Raw genomic sequence first — 18,919 nt, 5'->3', positions numbered from 1 at the left:
ATTCTCCCTCACAGTTGTGTTGTGTCTGAATACTTCAATTAGAGAGAGGCAAGTTATTCTGAGCTCACTTCAGATTAACTTGAAAATTTTCTGAAACCTTCCCCCCAAATCAGAAGATCTTATTGAAAGATGGAACTAATCAGCACATAGAGCTGGATCTTCAGCTAGTGGAATTTTTCTCCCCAAAGCTACAAAGATCTAAAAAGTAACACTGTAATTTGCTACTTATTAGAATCAGCCAGACTGACCATTACATGATGGGGGGGGGGGATTGACAGCCTACTGGTATAACAAAATGTGGAATATTGTGCTAGTGGGAAAACTGGCAAACAAAGTAAGAATAACCAAGGTTGTTGTTGTTGTTTTTAAGACCAAGCTTCTTTATGGAATAGTTTGGTTTTCTTATATACATTACAAGGCAGGAATCATCCTGGACAACAGTATGCCAGGGTGCAAAAGCCCAGGGGATCATGGGTAAGCTGGGCATTGTAGGCAACTAAGTGAAATTCAGAGTCAAAGGAAAGCAATGGGCATAATCCAGTCCATAAATTGCAAAAGGTCTACTCTGAGTATGACTCCAGCTCAAGGGTTTTATAAATCTCATATCTCCATGATTCTATGGAGAAACAAGGCTAGAACATGAAGACATTCAGTGAAGCTGAAGGATGGAAGATTCAGGACAGCTGAAGGGATTTATGAAGCTCATATCTCCTTTGAAGCCAGATTTTACTTCACTGGCACCCATGGCAGTTGCCATGAGCATGGAGCCAATTTTCCTGGTCTTTCCCACATGATCAGCACTGCTTGCTGTCAGCTGCTGATGATGGGAGAAATAAAGGCATGCAAGAGAGGATATGATAGAGGAGTATGCAACAGTCTCCCTCGGGAGGTGGTGGACTTTCCTTCCTTGGAGGTTTTTAAGCAGAGGTTGGATGACCCTCTGTCATGGACGCTTTAGCTGAGATTCCTGCATTGCAAGGGATTGGACTAGATGAACCTTGAGTCCCTTCCAACCCATGATTCTATGGAGAAACAAGACTAGAACATGAAGAAATTCAATGAAGCTGAAGGATGGAAGATTCAGGACAGACAGAACCATTTACATAGTGCATACTTAAACTATAGAATTTGTTCTCAAAAGGTACAGTGATGGTCACCAGCTTTGGTTGCTTTTTAGAGAATTAGACAAATTCGTAGCACATAAGGATATTAACATTTACTAGCCACAATAGAAGAAGAGAAGAAGAAGAAGAGTTTGGACTTGTATGCCGCCTTTCACTCCTCTTAAGGAGTCTCAAAGCGGCTAACCATCTCCTTTCCCTTCCTCCCCAACAACAAACATGCTGTGAGGTGAGTGAGGCTGAGAGACTTCAGAGAAGTGTGACTGGCCCAAGGTCACCCAACAGCTGCATGTGGAGGAGTTGGGAAGAGTCCACCGCTCTTAAACCACTACACCACACTGGCTCTGTATGACGTCCAATGTTGGAGCCAGTATGTCTCTGAACAGGGCCAGCCCACCTATGGGGCAAGGTGAGGCAACCACCTCAGGTAAGGTTGATTTGATTTCCCCACCTTGTTTGTGATGTAGATCTTCACTCCCCCATTTCTTCCCAGTGGTGTCATGGACTGGGCAGAGGAGGAAGAATGGTGGAGACCACCGCTGCAGGCTTTGACTAGAGAGAAGGAACGGGCAGGTAGCATAGACCTCCAGGAGTGGTTTGGCACAGAGCATACCTGTAAGGGAGATGAGGGGAGGGAAGTTGGGGGGGGGGAGTTGGGGGGAAATGGGAGAGGAGGAGGCGGAGAACATGGATAGCATTCAGCAGGAGGAGGCTGAGCAGCAGTTGAATGAGATGATGTCACTGGAGTGTATCCCAGAACCCGTTCTCTCTCCCCAAACCAGGCATTTGCTGAGAATAGTCAAACAGAGAGCTCAGAGGCAACTGTCTCATACCAGTCACAGTCAGAGGCAGGAGGAGAAGTCAGATGAAGAGGAAAGTAACGGAGAAGGGGGGTGGGAGGAACTCAGGGCAACGTTAAGCATTAGGTGCTTCTTGAATTCTTCTCTGCAAATTGTATTATAAGCAGAACTGAAAAAGCTTGCTGTTTCTCTATCCCACAGTCTTCCTGGGAATGGGCTGCAGCAAAAGTGGTTTGTGGATAAACCAAAGATTACCCTGTGTGACAATTTTTTATCAACAAGCTGCTAAACAGAAAACTTTAATAAAAAGATTGCACCCTCAAATATTTTACATAACATTCGGCATTATTTCCATCCTAGCTTTTTGAAATATTATGTCCTGGTGGTATTATAATATTTTTATTATATTGTCTCATTTCAACATTAACATTTCTGCCAACACAGTTATCAGTATAACGTTGGCAATGGCTTTCTAGACGGACATGGATTCACTTCACAAACGTACAAATATTGCATTTCAATGGCTTGAGAGAATTGGGTTGTGATTCTATCCCTGTACAACCAAGGTTACTTTGAGAGAAAATCTGAGATATTCAAAATACCAGCACTGCTTCCATGCATTTCTTTAGCATGGTAATGCTCCTGCATGATAATATTCCATTCCACTGGACAGATTTCTCCCACTCAACATAGGATAGGACTTCTGTCCTGAACAACAAAGAGACTCTCAACAGAAAGTGAAAGTATAGGCAAATATTTTCATATGTGAATATTTCCCTTTCAAATGAACTGAACCAATGCTTACAGAGGCGAATATATGTTATGTAATAGTGCTCATTATACCCATCATACCCTTTTGAAAATTTCTGCATTGGTCGCTTCTGTGATCTAGAGTGGTTTTCATTCCACTGTTGATTCTGAGGGAGAGATTCTTGAACTCTTTCTTCTAACATTGTTGCTTAGCACAAACCTGTAATACACACCCATGCCAACAGCAGCAGTCACCGTGGAAAGGACCAACACACTTCCTACAATATTACCTCCAATCACACCATTCCAGTTTTTTGAAATTGGCCCACTGTCAATGCTGCCCCCATATCCTTCCTTTAGACAGTCAGGAGGGGCCCAACCATAAGAACAGTGGCAGTGTTTGTGGTTGTTGCATATTCCCCTGTTATGGCACTTTGTGGCATTACAATCATACTGCAAGAGGGACACGTTCTTGCATTCCCTACTAATACACAGCATGCCAGTGCCACAAGGTGTACCGTCTTCCACTGCTCCAAGATCAGCTACCTCCATGCCACTGTGGTAGTCTGTAGCCCAGCAGTTACTTTTGCCAATGGTGGTTTGAATGATGGTTTGGTGTTCCTCCAAGGTAGGTACACTATGGATATTACTACACTGCATTCGACCACATAGAATATTTTCAGCATTGCATTTCTTTAAAATACCATGTTCAAGGCCACAATTGCCAAAGCGATCACCTCGAACATTCAGTCCTCTGAAACAATCCTCTGAAGCTCGTACGGTTTTCTTGCCAAATATCTTTTCACACTGCCCATTTGGAGTAATACAACGACCATGATAGCAATAGACTCCATCACCGCAAGGGGCACCATCTTGTACATAAATGTCTTCTGGACACTGATCTGAAGTCCCAGTGCAAAACTCAGGAAGATCACACATACTAATACTCTTTCTGCAAATGGATCCAGCGGGACGGTACTTGCACCTGGCACAACACAGTCCAGAAGAACAATTGGCACATGGACGCAACGTGCAATCTGGCCTGCAACAATAATCCAATCGACACTGTTCAGTTGTACCACAGTCACATTGCTCTCCTTTTTCTACTACTTTGTTCCCACAGTATTCGAGGTTATAGATTTGATCAGGGTCTGGTGGAATCAACAAGCAAGGTGAGTCCTTTCGATTGAAATACCTATGGTAACTGCAGTTGCTAAACTTATCAGTCCGTGAGTGCCAAGCGGCCATAATGCAGGCACGTCGATCACATTTACAGCCCGAACTATCATGGGGCATGCCAAGATTATGCCCAAATTCATGGGCAAATAGCACAGAAAAATCAAACAAATTGAAATTTCTTGATACTTCAAGAGCAGTGGCCCAATATTTACTACAAATTTGTCCTACATATGCTAGTCCGATAGTACTTCCATACGACCTGTATACAATTAAGTGAGCAGCATCATTCTTTAGATGGTTAAGTAGAGTGTTACGGCTCCATATACTAAAAGCTTTAAGTGTGGCACTTATTCCACCATCAACATCTATGAGGTTCTTTTCTGACCATATCTCCAGTCCTGCTATAGACACTTCAACTAAAAATGGCTCAAAAAATGAATTTACCATATGGATGGTCTCAAGAAGTTTCATAGCAATATCAGTTTCATTTTTATTAAACTTAACATATCGTTCATGCTCCACCACAAATGCCACTTCTGCATGTCTCTTGTGTGGCCACCAGAGTCCTGCTGGAGCACTTTTGACAGCCACATGCTCTGCCTCCTGGATCATGGCCTCTTGACGCCTTTGCTCTTCCTCCGTCAACCCACACCTCATGTGCATGGCACCCTCCACTGTTTCCAGTCGATACACCACATGCTGAAAGGTAGCAGATGGCTGCACAGGTTCAATTTGATATGTCTCATTGTTAAGTTGTAACAGGCCCCTGAGTCCCCCTGAGCAAGTGCTGAGAGTGACTGAAGAGAGGGGCTTGTCCTGTATGAAGCCACTGTAGAAACAATCATCCCTGATGTAATGATAGTCACTCAGGAGGTCCCCTTCCTTATTGTATATGAAGATGGGGAAGTGTTTAGGAACAATGCCCTTCTTCTGCTTGAGATGCACCACCTGGCCCTTCCCCTCAACCTGCAGCAGGTAGCTGACATCCAGGGTTTCCTGTAGTCCATACCTGAAGCTCAGTTTCCTTGGGATGGTCACCTCATAAGAGGCATACCTAAAGCCCTGAGGTGGTGTCTGGCCACCAGTCACACTCAGGACATTCCTCAAGAACATAATGAGCAGCCATGCCAGGCTGCCACTCATTTTCCCAGAACGAGGAAATTATCTCTTGAAGCACCACTTCTGGCATCTTATCCCTGAAAGGGAAGCCCCAAACAGTTGTTACCAGGTTAGTAGATAGATGAGAAGTAGGCTATATGTGAATTAGAAGAGGAGGAAGATATGTTGCCTAGCAACTGCCAGTGTGTTCCGTCTGTGGAATGTGGGCGGAGCTTGGAGGATCAAAGATGGAACAGAATGGCAGAGGAAGAGCAGGGAAGAAAACATTCCTAAGAAGTTTCTGCCTGAGAGGGTTGCATGAAGAAGAGCAAAAAAAGAGAGAGTCTTATAGCACCCCATGGACTAACAAGTTCTATTTTTTTTAATATAAATTTTTATTAGTTTTACAAAATTTTTAAAACAATACAAACATAAAAAAGACATACAAACACGTTTCATGACCTTTTTTCCCATAAACCTTGTTTCTCGGACTCCCCCATACCTCCCCTTTCTGCATCCCAATGTCCCAAATTTTTCCAGCAACTTCTAAGTTAGTTCTGTCAAACATATGTCTTCTTGATCTTTCCTTCAGTCTAATCTTATATCGCTGTAACCCTTTCTTTCTCAAAACCTTGACATTGTAACATTCATCAAGTTTATAATAGTCCTTAAGATAAATTTTAAATTTCTTCCATTCTTCTTCCGCCGTCTCCTTCCCCTGGTCGCGGATTGTGCCAGTCATCTCAGCCAGTGTCATATAGTCCATCACTTTCATCTGCCATTCTTCCAGAGTGGGTAGATCTTGTGTCTTCCAATACTTTGCGATAAGTATTCTTGCTGCTGTCGTAGCATACATAAAAAAGATCCTATCTTTCTTTGACACCAATTGACCGACAATGCCCAAGAGAAAGGCCTCTGGTTTCTTAGGGAAAGTACATTTAAGTACCTTTTTCATTTCGTTATAAATCATTTCCCAGAAAGCCTTAATCTTCGGGCACGTCCACCAAAGGTGATAAAAAGTACCTTCAGTTTCTTTACACTTCCAACACTTATTATCAGGCAAATGATAAATTTTTGCTAGCTTGACTGGGGTCATGTACCACCTATAGATCATTTTCATAATATTTTCCTTTAAGGCATTACATGCCGTAAATTTTATACCGGTGTTCCACAACCATTCCCAGTCAGCAAACATAATGTTATGACCAATGTCCTGTGCCCACTTAATCATAGCCGATTTAACTGTTTCATCTTGTGTATTCCATTTCAGCAGCAAATTATACATTCTTGACAAATTCTTAGTATTGGGTTCTAACAATTCAGTTTCTAATTTTGATTTCTCCACCTGGAAGCCAATTTTCCTATCTTGTTTGCAAACCTCCATTATTTGATAATAATGGAGCCAATCTCGTACTTTAGGTTTCAATTTCTCATGACTTTGTAATTTCAATTTATCTCCATCTTGTTCCAAGATTTCCCAATACTTTGGCCATTCGGCCTCCATATTGAGTTTCTTCAATGCCTTAGCCTCCAAGGGTGACAGCCATCTAGGGGTTTTGTTTTCCAACAAGTCTTTATATCTTATCCAAACATTAAATAACGCTTTTCTGACAATATGATTTTTAAAGGCCCTATGCACTTTGATTTTGTCATACCATAAATATGCATGCCAACCAAATGCATTATTGAAACCTTCTAAATCCAAGATATCTGTGTTCTCGAGGAGCATCCACTCTTTCAGCCAGCAAAACGCTGCTGCTTCATAGTACAGTTTTAAGTCCGGCAGGGCAAATCCCCCTCTTTCTTTTGCATCTGTAAGTACTTTAAATTTTATTCTGGGTTTTTTGCCCTGCCAGACAAATTTCGCAATGTCTTTCTGCCACCTCTTGAAACAGTCCATCTTGTCGAGAATCTGCAAAGTTTGAAACAAAAATAACATTCTAGGCAATACATTCATCTTAATAACTGCAATTCGGCCTAACATTGACAATTTCAAATTTGACCATATTTCTAGATCTTTTTTAATTTCTGACCAATATTTTTCATAGTTGTCTTTATACAAGTTCAAATTTTTAGATGTCAAGTGAACCCCTAGGTATTTCACCTTCTTAACCACTGTCAAACCTGTCTCTTCTTGAAATTTCTCCTTCTCCATGACTGTTAAATTTTTTTCTAAGACTTTAGTCTTTTGTTTGTTTAGTTTGAATCCGGCTACCTGGCCAAATTGTTGAATTATCTCCAACACCCTTTTCGTACTAGTGTCTGGCTCTTGTAAGGTCAATACTAAGTCATCTGAAAAGGCCCTTAACTTGTAATGTTTAGCTCCGACCTGTACACCTTTAACCTGCTGGTCATTTCTAATCATATTTAGCAACACCTCCAGAACAGAAATGAAAAGCAATGGGGAAATTGGGCACCCCTGTCGTGTTCCTTTTTCTATCTTAAGTTCCTCAGTTATCACATTATTTACAATCAGCTTAGCTTTTTGTTCAGAGTATATCGCACCCATACCGTTCTCAAATCCTTGACCTACCCCCATCCCATGAAGATTCTTTTTCATAAAACTCCAAGAAATATTGTCAAAGGCTTTCTCCGCGTCCACAAAGATCAGCACTGCTTTGGTGTTTATGTTCACCTCTAGTAGTTCCAAGATGTCTATTATATTCCTTACATTGTCTGATAAATGCCTTTTTGGGAGAAAGCCTGCTTGGTCCTTATGAATCTTCTCCATCAACACTCTTTTAAATCTTTTTGCCAAAATGTCTGCAAAAATTTTGTAATCCACATTAAGTAATGATATTGGGCGGTAGTTCTTAAGTTGAGTCTTTTCAGTCTCTGTCTTTGGTATGAGTGTAATATAAGCTTCTTTCCACGACTCTGGTGCCTTTTCCCCCTCTAAAATCTCGTTGCAGACTTCCTTTAACGGTTGAACCAACCACTCCTTCAAAGCTTTGTAGTATCTGGAAGTCAGTCCATCTGGTCCTGGAGATTTGCCCAGTTGCATGTCCTGAATGGCACCCTCTATCTCTTGTTCTGTTATTCTCTGATTTAAATCCACCTTGCTTTGATGGGAGATTTTTTGTAATCCATATTTATTAAGGAATTCATCTATGTCCTCTTCATTTTGTGGCCCTTGAGAGTATAGTTTTTTAAAATAGCTCAAGAAACAGTTTCTAATCTCATTGGGTTTAGATATATTCTTTCCATCCACTTCTAGGCTTGTAACTGTATTTAGTTTCTGCCTTTTCTTCAATTGCCAAGCCAGAAGTTTGCCACATTTATCTGCCGACTCAAATGTCTTTTGTTTCATTTGCTTTATCTTCCACTCAATCTCTTGATTCATCAATTCCATATATTGTGTTTGATATAACTTAATCTCTCTTAAAATCTCCTGGGACTTTGGCTTTGATCTTAATTTTTTCTCTCCTTCTTTTAACTTTTCCAAAATCTTTTCCTTCTTCTCATTCTGCTTTCTCTTTTTTATTGAATTTTGTTGAATCAAAAATCCTCGCATCACAGCTTTGCTTGCGTCCCAAATCACTCTTTTTTCCACATCGGCCTTTAGATTTATTTCAAAATAGTCCTTTAAGGTTTTTTGGGCCTTCATGTGGATCTCCTCATCTCGAAACAGGGTGTCATTCATCCTCCATCTAAATTGACCAGTTGTTGTAAGTTTCATTTCCATCTTCACGGCGTTGTGGTCGGAGCAAGTTTTTGGGCAGATTTCTACCTTCTTAATCTTTGGAGCCATCCCACTAGTAATCCAAATTTGATCAATTCTGGTCCAGGTCATCATTGCTTGAGAGAAAAATGTTCCCTCTCTCTCAAGAGGGTTCCTCGTTCTCCATATATCTATTAAGTCCATATTTTCAGTCATTTCAAAGAAGGTCTTCGGAATTCTCCCTTCCTTGGAGATTGTCAGTCTTTGTGCCTTGTCCATGTTTGTAGAAACCACCCCATTCATATCTCCCATAATTATTACATTGTAATCCAAGCAATCCATCAGAGTTTCATGAAGCTTCTTAAAGAATTCCGCCTTGCCTTCATTTGGTGCATAAACTCCAACTATTAGAAATTTTTCTCCTTGTGCTTGTATTTCAACTGCCAGGTATCTTCCTTGTTCATCTTTAAACATCATTTTTGGAGCCCATTTCTCTTTTACATAAATCACAACTCCTCTTTTCTTGACTTTGTCCGATGAAATAAATTCTTGTCCTAATCTTTTGTTTATAAGTAGTTTCCTGTGTACCCTGGTTACATGGGTTTCTTGTAGGCAAATCAAGTCCAGTTGTTCTCTTTTCAAATGGACTAACAAGTTCTATTTCAGCATCAGTCAGTGGGCATGAACCCACTTCATACATTGGATGTGTTATAATCCTCAGTTGTCCGGTATGGAATATAAAAAGTACTTTCTGTGACAATTCAACTAGTGTTTAAATGTATGCAAAACATAAAAATAACTGGTGATAGAACAATCGTCTTTGCATTGCTGAGTTCCTTATCAGCTCTGAGGCAACACCTCCTCTTCACTTGGCCAGTTGAAGAAGCCCAGGTGAGCAAAGTGCTTCTTCCGTCCACAGTTTCCACTCGTCCACCTCCTTCAGAGGAGGGAAGCCAGCATGGAGTGTTGGCCACCAGCTCAGTCAAAACCACCCAAAATAGTGATTGACCCCTCTAATCCCTCCCAATCCCCTTAGCATCTTCCTTTTTTGCACACCAAGCTGCAGCCTCCCTCAACGGGAGCTTCCATGAGTTCCTGCTCCAGGCCTTGAGTTCCAAATCTCCCACAGTTTCTTTCCCAAATGAAGCACCTCAGTGGCACACAATGGGCACCCAGGTCTCTTCACTTTCCAGCGCCATAGTTGTTCTGTCAGGTACTGGACTTCCCCTGCTCTTCCCACCCCCACACAAATTCACCACCATCACCTCAGTTCTCTCCCACTTTCCAGTTTGACTTGGTTCATTCTGGCAGCTGCTGCAGGACACAAAACTCCCCCCAACCTTCTCCCTCCATTTCAAGAAAGTGGAGTGCCTTCCCTGGTAGGTGGGTGGTGCACCTCTGACTCACAGTCTCACCACACTGCTTAGAATCATAGAATCATAGAATCATAGAATCATAGAGTTGGAAGAGACCACAAGGGCCATCGAGTCCAACCCCCTGCCAAGCAGGAAACACCATCAGAGCACTCCTGACATATGGTTGTCAAGCCTCTGCTTAAAGACCTCCAAAGTAGGAGACTCCACCACACTCCTTGGCAGCAAATTCCACTGTCGAAAAGCTCTTACTGTCAGGAAGTTCTTCCGAATGTTTAGGTGGAATCTTCTTTCTTGTAGTTTGAATCCATTGCTCCGTGTCCGCTTCTCTTGAGCAGCAGAAAACAACCTTTCTCCCTCCTCTATGTGACATCCTTTTATATATTTGAACATGGCTATCATATCACCCCTTAACCTCCTCTTCTCCAGGCTAAACATGCCCAGCTCCCTTAGCCGTTCATCATAAGGCATCGTTTCCAGGCCTTTGACCATTTTGGTTGCCCTCCTCTGGACACGTTCCAGTTTGTCAGTGTCCTTCTTGAACTGTGGTGCCCAGAACTGGACACAGTACTCCAGGTGAGGTCTGACCAGAGCAGAATACAGTGGCACTATTACTTCCCTTGATCTAGATGCTATACTCCTATTGATGCAGCCCAGAATTGCATTGGCTTTTTTAGCTGCCGCGTCACACTGTTGGCTCATGTCAAGTTTGTGGTCAACCAAGACTCCTAGATCCTTTTCGCATGTACTGCTCTCAAGCCAGGTATCCCCCATCTTGTATTTGTGCCTCTCATTTTTTTTGCCCAAGTGCAATACTTTACATTTCTCCCTGTTAAAATTCATCTTGTTTGTTTTGGCCCAGTTTTCTAATCTGTCAAGGTCGTTTTGAAGTGTGATCCTGTCCTCTGGGGTGTTAGCCACCCCTCCCAGTTTGGTGTCATCTGCAAATTTGATCAGGATGCCCTTGAGTCCATCATCCAAGTCGTTGATAAAAATGTTGAATAAGACCGGGCCCAAGACAGAACCCTGTGGCACCCCACTAGTCACTCTTCTCCAGGATGAAGAGGAACCATTGATGAGCACTCTTTGGGATCGGTCAGTCAGCCAGTTACAAATCCACTGAGTGGTAGCATAGTCAAGACCGCATTTTACCAGTTTCTTTACAAGAATATCATGGGGCACCTTGTCAAATGCCTTGCTGAAATCAAGGTAGGCTACATCCACTGCATTCCCTTCATCTACCAGGCTTGTAATTCTGTCAAAAAACGAGATCAGGTTAGTCTGACATGACTTATTTTTCAGAAATCCATGCTGACTATTGGTGATCACAGCATTCCTTTCTAGGTGCGCACAGACTGTTTGCTTAATGATCTGCTCCAGAATCTTCCCTGGTATTGATGTCAGACTGACTGGGCGGTAATTATTTGGGTCCTCTCTTTTCCCCTTTTTGAAAATAGGGACAACATTTGCCCTCCTCCAGTCTGCCGGGACTTCGCCTGTTCTCCAGGAATTCTCAAAGATGACTGCCAGTGGTTCTGAGATCACATCTGCCAGTTCTTTTAATACTCTTGGATGCAGTTCATCTGGCCCTGGAGACTTGAATACATCTAAACTGGCCAAGTATTCTTGTACTATCTCCTTAGTTATTCTGGGCTGTGTTTCCTTTGCTGAATCATTTGCTCCAAATTCTTCAGGTCGGGCATTGTTTTCCTTATCGGAGAAGACTGAGGCAAAGAAGGCATTGAGAAGTTCAGCCCTTTCTGTGTCCCCTGTTTGCATTTCACCACCTTCTCCTCTGAGTGACCCCACTGTTTCTTTGTTCTTCCTTTTGCTACGAACATACCCATAGAAGCCTTTTTTGTTGCTTTTAACCTCTCTAGCAAGCCTGAGTTCATTCTGTGCTTTAGCTTTTCTGACTTTGTGTCTACACGTGCTGGCTATTTGTTTGAATTCCTCTTTGGTGGTTTCCCCCCTTTTCCATTTTTTGTACACATCCTTTTTTAATCTTAACTCAGTTAAAAGTTCTTTAGATAGCCACCCTGGCTTCTTTAGGCACCTTCCATGTTTCCGTCTCATTGGTATTGCCTGATGTTGTGCTTTTAGTATCTCCCTCTTAACAAACTCCCAGCCATCATGAACTCCCTTTCCTTTTAGTATTACTGTCCATGGGATCCCACCCAGCACTTCCCTAAGTTTTATGAAGTCAGCTTTCTTAAAGTCAAGAAATTGAGTCCTAGTATGCTTGGCTGCTCCTTTCCGCTGTATAGTAAACTTCAGAAGAGCATGATCACTCGCGCCTAATGATCCTTCCACTTCTACCCCACTAACCAGATCATCAACATTGGTTAGGACCAGATCTAAAATGGCTGTTCCTCTTGTTGCTTCTCCCACTTTCTGGACAATGAAGTTGTCTGCAAGGCCAGTGAGGAATCTGTTTGACCTTATGCTCTTGGCTGAGTTTGACATCCAACAAATATCCGGGTAATTGAAGTCCCCCATTACTACTATCTCCCTTCCTTTTGCATGCTTGGCCATCTGTTCCAGGAAGGCATCATCTATGTCCTCCGTTTGGTTTGGGGATCTATAGTAAACTCCCACAATGAGGTCCCTGTTATTCTTCTCTCCCTTAATTTTGACCCAAATGCTCTCACTTTGGCTTTGAGGTTCTGAATCTTGGATCTCTTCACAGGTATACACATCCCTGACATATAACGCCACTCCTCCTCCTTTCTTGTCTGGTCTGTTTCTCTGAAATAGATTGTATCCCCCCATTATTACATTCCAATCATGGGACTTATCCCACCAGGTTTCAGTGATGCCTATTATGTCATATTTAGTTTGCTGTACCAAGAGCTCAAGCTCATCTTGTTTATTTCCCATGCTTTGCGCATTAGTGTACAGACATTGAAGTCCATTAATCATTCCCCCGTGTCTCTTATTTAAGGATTTTTTCCTCCCACCACTAGGTCTGCGTGCTGTTTGCTCCATTTGGTCTATGACATTTGGATGATCATCTTCATCAATTGATAGGCTCCTACCTTCAGGAGCACTGTCTCCCTCCCCCACATTAGTCAGTTTAAAGCCCTCCTGATGAGGTTTCTGAGATTTTTGGCAAAAACATTTCTCCCAACCGTTGTGAGGTGCAGCCCATCGCTTGCCAGAAGTCCATCTTCAAGAAACTGCAGTCCGTGATCTAAGAATCCAAACCGTTCCTGTTTACACCATCTGCGAAGCCAGCTGTTCACTTCCACTATTTTTCCCTCTCTCCCTGGGCCACGTCGTTCAACTGGGAGGAGAGATGAGATGACAATTTGTGCATTTAGTTGCTTCAATTTCCTGCCGAGAGCCTCGTAGTCTCTTTTGATCTTCTGGAGGCTATTGCTTGCAGTGTCATTGGTTCCCACATGAACCAAGAGGAAGGGGTATTTGTCAGTGGGTTTTATGATTCCTTGCAGTCGTTCAGTTACATCTTGGATCTTAGCCCCGGGGAGACTGCACACTTCCCGAGACATCTTGTCAGGCCCACAAATCACTGCTTCTGTTCCCCTCAGTAGGGAATCCCCTATCACCACTACACGCCTCCTCTTAGGTTTGGTCGGGGTTCTTCCATGAGCTGTCCGTTCCAAGGTCGCCTGCACATTCCCTGAGGACTGACTTTGCTGCTCGTCTTCATTTACCTGATCGACTGAAATGAGGGAGAGATCCTCAAATGGAGTCTGCTCTTCGTCTTCCATGCTAGGGGAGAGGACCTCAAAGCGATTGTGTATTTCTAAACAATCAGAACGAACCCTGGGCCTCCTACTTCTTTGAGTCACGTTTCTCCATATATCTGGCTCCTGTGTTGGTGAACTAGCCTCCTTCTCAGGGGAGTCCCCTGTCTCCTCTTTGATGGAGACGGTGTGGTCTGTTGCTTCCAAGAAGAGCTCCAGCTCTCTAATTCTTTGAAGCGTAGCTACACGTTCCTCCAGTTGCTGGACTTTGTCTTTTAAGAGTGCAATCAACATGCAATTGCTGCAGGTAAAGCTGCCTGCAACCTTTGGCAAGATGGCAAACATTGCGCAGGAACCGCAGGCGACAGCAGCTGTTCCCTCCCCCTCCATCTTGAGAATGTGTCGTTGGGGGTGGCTACAGCAGTCCTCCATCATAAAAAGCGTGAAGACAGAACAAATAACTCCCCCCACAAAAAAAACCCTAGGTCTCCCCCAACAAACGTTTGAGACTAGCTCTCCTAAATCTAAAAGATGGATCAAACTGCGTGCGCCGCTAGGCGCGCGCCGCTGCCCTGCTGGCTCTGATAAGCTCTTCCCACAGCTAATCACCTTCCTCAACAGAAACCCTGCCCCCTCTGACCTTTGCACAGGGAGAACAGCTAATCAGCCACAAAGAAACACAAACACACAAGAGAAAACCCTTTTTGCTCCTTCTTCAACTGCTTCCCTGCTGGCTCTGATAAGCTCCTCCCACAGCTAATCACCTTCCTCAACAGAAACCCTGCCCCCTCTGACCTTTGCACAGGGAGAACAGCTAATCAGCCACAAAGAAACACAAACACACAAGAGAAAACCCTTTTTGCTCCTTCTTCAACTGCTTTCCTGCTAGCTCTGATAAGCTCCTCCCACAGCTAATCACCTTCCTCAACAGAAACCCTGCCCCCTCTGACCTTTGCACAGGGAGAACAGCTAATCAGCCACAAAGAAACACAAACACACAAGAGAAAACCCTTTTTGCTCCTTCTTCAACTGCTTCCCTGCTGGCTCTGATAAGCTCCTCTGATAAGCTTGCCGTCCAAGGGGTGTTGCTGGGTGGCCTATACCACCCCAGAAAAACCCCTTCCATCCAGGAGCCAGTCCAGGGTGATGCAGCAGAAGCACAATTATTGCACACACACACACCAGGCCTGTGTCTCCAGTGGGGGCCACCTTGGTCAACCCCTAGGTACACCCCTTCTTCGTGCATACAGCCCATAGCACCTAGCTACCATACCTAAGTTCCTTGAATTCCCCCATCAAAAGCAACCTGCCACTTCCCTCAAAGACAGGCTGTGATTTTCAACCTTCCATTCAACTCAGAACATTCACAAACATTCCCTGACAGTACAAGAACTTAGCCAATAGAATGGCAACTCCAGGGTACCAGACTTTCCTCTTTATTAAACCAGCAGACAAGATAGCAATTCTTCATTTACAGCAAAATGCAATTTACCTATATACAGAGTAAACAGAAACCACACATCCTTCTTTATTCGACCTCTGCCTACTCTTCAGACTACATTAGAATAGGGAATTTTCCACCCTGTCTAGCTGTTACCATTTTATTTCTGTCAACTATTTAAACTTTTTTTTTTTGCTCTAAAGAGGTGAAGTGATTTATAATGTTATTCCAGTGGTTCAACATCCTCTTAACTAGAGATGTGCTCTCTTAAATGCATGTCATAGTTTTTTATCAGTTTGGTAGCAAAGTTGCAGAGATAAGAGGAAGGTGTTGCTTTACGTTGTGATGTAAGTCCTTCTTGGAGGTAGGAAAAAACAAGTCACTATCTGTGGCTCTAAAGTGTTTTCCTTTGATGGAAAAGATTAGCTAGGAGGCTTTGCTTTGCTGTAGTATTGCTGCCAGAGAAAAAAGGGGGTCTGAAAATCAACGTACCCTGGGATACTGTAATCTTTTCTAATGGTATGCGGTAGGAGCCAGGCTCAGAACCTTTATGAAGTGAGAGGACAATTATTATTTTTCTTTGGTTCTCTCTTTCCTGACAGGCCAACACATTTCATGTCTGTTCTTTAGTTTTTGAACCCTACAGTAGAAGACAGGTGTAAGGGCACCCTTTAAGGAGTACAGGAGAAGTTGCCCCCCCCCATTTCACATGGGATCACTAATTCTGGAGGTAGCTAGATTTCTGGCAAATCCATTGTTGGTAGCTCTACACACGTGCTTCATATGTCATGCTAAAGCAATCCATGGCTTAGTGCAGAAGCATCAGCATGTGGGTTCTCTGGTGAGATATTGCAACTGCTTTTCTCCTCCTCCTCCTCCAGTCCTGCTGTTGCTATGCTGCTGTGAACCAAGCCAAACCATGGCTTGGCTCTCAACAGCAGCAGAGCCAGAGGAGAGGCAAAGTGGCTGCAATCTTCTCTCTGGTGAGGTCCTTTATACTCCAGCGCTTGCACTAAGCCATTGTTCGTATTTGCATGAGGTGCATATCAAGCTGCACTTCACCCCACCCCTGAGGGATTGTTGCTGCAAATTTAATATACTAGGGCATGGATTTATTTGACCCTATCTACATCAAGCTATATTCTATCTTTATCACCAAACTCCGAATATAATTGCACATTGTATTAATTAACATTATTTTTTAAGATATTAGTGGCCATGTGATAATTTTAGCTTATAAATTTTATTGTTTAGTGTCTTAACTTGTATAATAAGGTACTTGTATAGCTCTGTTTAGAGTAGATAATATAAATGTGTTTAAGTTTGTTGTATCAATCCAGTATATTTTCTTTTAATTGTTGAATGATTCTGTGTACACTGTGGCAGCCTTTGGCTATGTGCAATAAAACTGACTGACTGAATATACTAGGGCAGAGATGTCCAACGTGTCAATCATGATCGACAGGTAGATGGATGGATTTCCATCAGTCACACTATGGCCAGGCAGCCTTTACTCCTCCCTCGCAGCCAGGGTTTGGCTGCGGGAGGGAGGGAACTGTGCCTCCGCTTCCACAGTCCCATGAGGTCCACAGCACACACCGGAAGGCTGAATGGGGTTTGCGAGGCGGCTGCAGGAGGGAGAGAGTTGCGCCTCCGCTTTTGCCGCCCTCGGCTGGGCAGCCCTTGCTGGGTGCTGCAGGGCCGTGCTCGTGTGGCGGGCAGAGGGTGCAGCAGTCCCCCTCGGGAGCAAAGGGAAGTGGGGTGTGGGGCTGCCGATGTTGCACATTCGGGGAGAGGCTGGATAAAGGGAGGGCACTTTTCTTTCCTCCTCCATACAGAGTGACCTGTGGTTTGATCAGCTGTTACCTCCCTTTGGGCAATACATGGAAAAAGGCGATGGAATCGAACGTGGACCTTGGAGGATGGAGTTAATGGACTACGCAGAACTAGATAAATTAACAGGAAGGATTCAAAACCAGTGGGACCAGAAATTCACAGAAGACTGGAGTAAATTTACAGACTATTTGAAAAGTATTTGTGAAGACCAGACGGTGTTTGTAGGTTTGCAAGAAGTTTTGTGAGGAGTATTATTGGAATTATTGCAAAAATGTATAAGGGGAAGGATGATTTGTTAAAAGACTTAAAGGCAATATAAAGTTAAGAAATGCATAAGAAGTGGTTAAAACGGTGGATTATCAGAGGTGCAGATGGAAGTCTAAAAAGATTGTATATGTGATAAGTTTTGTGGTTCATTTTATAATTTACATGTTAAAATTAATAAAAATTATTTTAAAAAAGGAATCGACCGTGAATCTGTGCTAAGGAAAGAAAGGGGTTTTTCCTGGCTACCAACACCTTACCCCTTGCACCTAATGACAGTGGGATAGTGTGGTAGATCACTGCCAGTTTTTAATGCTGGATAGTAGATCTCAGCCTACTTGAAGTTGGGTATGCCTGTACTAGAGGATGCATTTCAGTTCCCTGCCAAAGCTTATCTTGTCCCCACTGCCCCTGCCCACATGTGGAAGTCTCTCTCACCAAGCCCCATACTGCAGAGGACGCCTACACAGACACACAGGAGAGCATTGTATGCAGAAGGCTTCACACAACAAAAGCTCGGAAGGGGGAGATTGTTGGCCATGCCACATTAAATCAGTATCTGAATTCACTAGTGAATTGTTCAACCACACACAACCTAGGTTGACAAAAATTGTTACAATGGACAAGAAATTAATAAGACCATTCCTAATTCCTGGCCTAGGGACAGTATTTTAAGAGTCCATCTCAAAAGAAGTCCCCGAGCTGGTTATTTGAATCAGACCTAAATATGTATATGCTGCCAAAAATAAATAAAATCCTCCATGGTGCACTCTCATGGGGCTGCTATTTCTTTAAGGAAGAATTTCTGGCAGAATTAATTCTTATCTTACATTATTTCTGATGTCTGAAGCCTGCACACCTTAAGATAGTCACAGAAGGCAGCTTCAGTAAGAAATGACGGAACCAGAAGACAAGCATGGAATATATGTGTCAGGGAACTGACATCGGAGCAGAGGGGAGAGGCGGTGCTTCCCGATTCTGCAGAAGAAGGAACGAGTAAGGGTAGAGAGAGAATGTCATCTGGGGAAGAATGTCCAGGTGACACCAGGAAGAAGGAAGAGGGGGAAAGCATCTCGGAGGATAGGCTCCGAGACTCTGGCACTGAAGGCAGTGAGGAGAGTGGAGGGGCACCACTGGGCACGCCCACTCTGCGCAGAAGGGTTACACGCAGAGAGGCGAGGCGGAGGTTGTCCGTCAAGGAGCTTTTATGCTGGAGGAAATTTAGAAGACGCCCACTCACGGATTCGTCGAGCGACTGAGCAGCAGCAGCACCCAGGCAGGGAAAACACAACCTACCCCTAAGCAGTTTGGAACAGCTAGAGTTTTTACACACAAGCAACCCCAATTCCCGTGACAATATGTGTTTTGCGTTCAGTTTTCTTCTCCAACAGGTTTTTTTTTTTAAAAAAACTGAGTTTTGCAGAAGGAAATGTTCAACTTATCTAGGATTAGAAACTTTCCTTAATGCATGGCTCCTGCACGATGTACAAAAATAAACATATGTTTAAAATGTGCAAGTAAAGCTTTTCCAGGAACGTGGGTGGCGCTGTGGGTTAAACCACAGAGCCTAGCACTTGCTGTTCAGAAGGTCGGTGGTTGAAATCCCCGTGATGGGGTGAGCTCCTGTTGCTCTGTCCCTGCTCCTGCCAACCTAGCAGTTCGAAAGCATGTCAAAGTGCAAGTAGA

At 43.4% G+C, this 18,919-nt stretch overlaps 1 long non-coding RNA gene and 1 pseudogene across 2 annotated transcripts; one reads left to right on the top strand and one right to left on the bottom strand.

Moving 5' to 3' along the window:
• Window positions 1-2,108: 2,108 nt before the first annotated feature.
• Window positions 2,109-5,117, bottom strand: LOC308589568 (disintegrin and metalloproteinase domain-containing protein 20 pseudogene; annotated as a pseudogene). The gene has a single exon. The product of its transcript is annotated as a disintegrin and metalloproteinase domain-containing protein 20 pseudogene (transcript).
• A 4,142-nt stretch (window positions 5,118-9,259) lies between these two features.
• On the top strand, window positions 9,260-17,311 carry LOC308589002. The gene is made up of 2 exons (XR_014009013.1): window positions 9,260-9,337; window positions 16,972-17,311. It is a non-coding gene; the product is annotated as an uncharacterized lncRNA (long non-coding RNA).
• The last annotated feature ends 1,608 nt before the right edge of the window (window positions 17,312-18,919 follow it).

Source organism: Podarcis bocagei (genome assembly GCF_964188305.1).
Source record: "Podarcis bocagei genome assembly, chromosome: 6".
NCBI classification, from domain to species: Eukaryota; Metazoa; Chordata; class Lepidosauria; order Squamata; family Lacertidae; genus Podarcis; species Podarcis bocagei.
The sequence above is the reverse complement of the archived record's forward strand: the minus strand, read 5'-3'. Positions and strand labels throughout refer to the sequence as shown.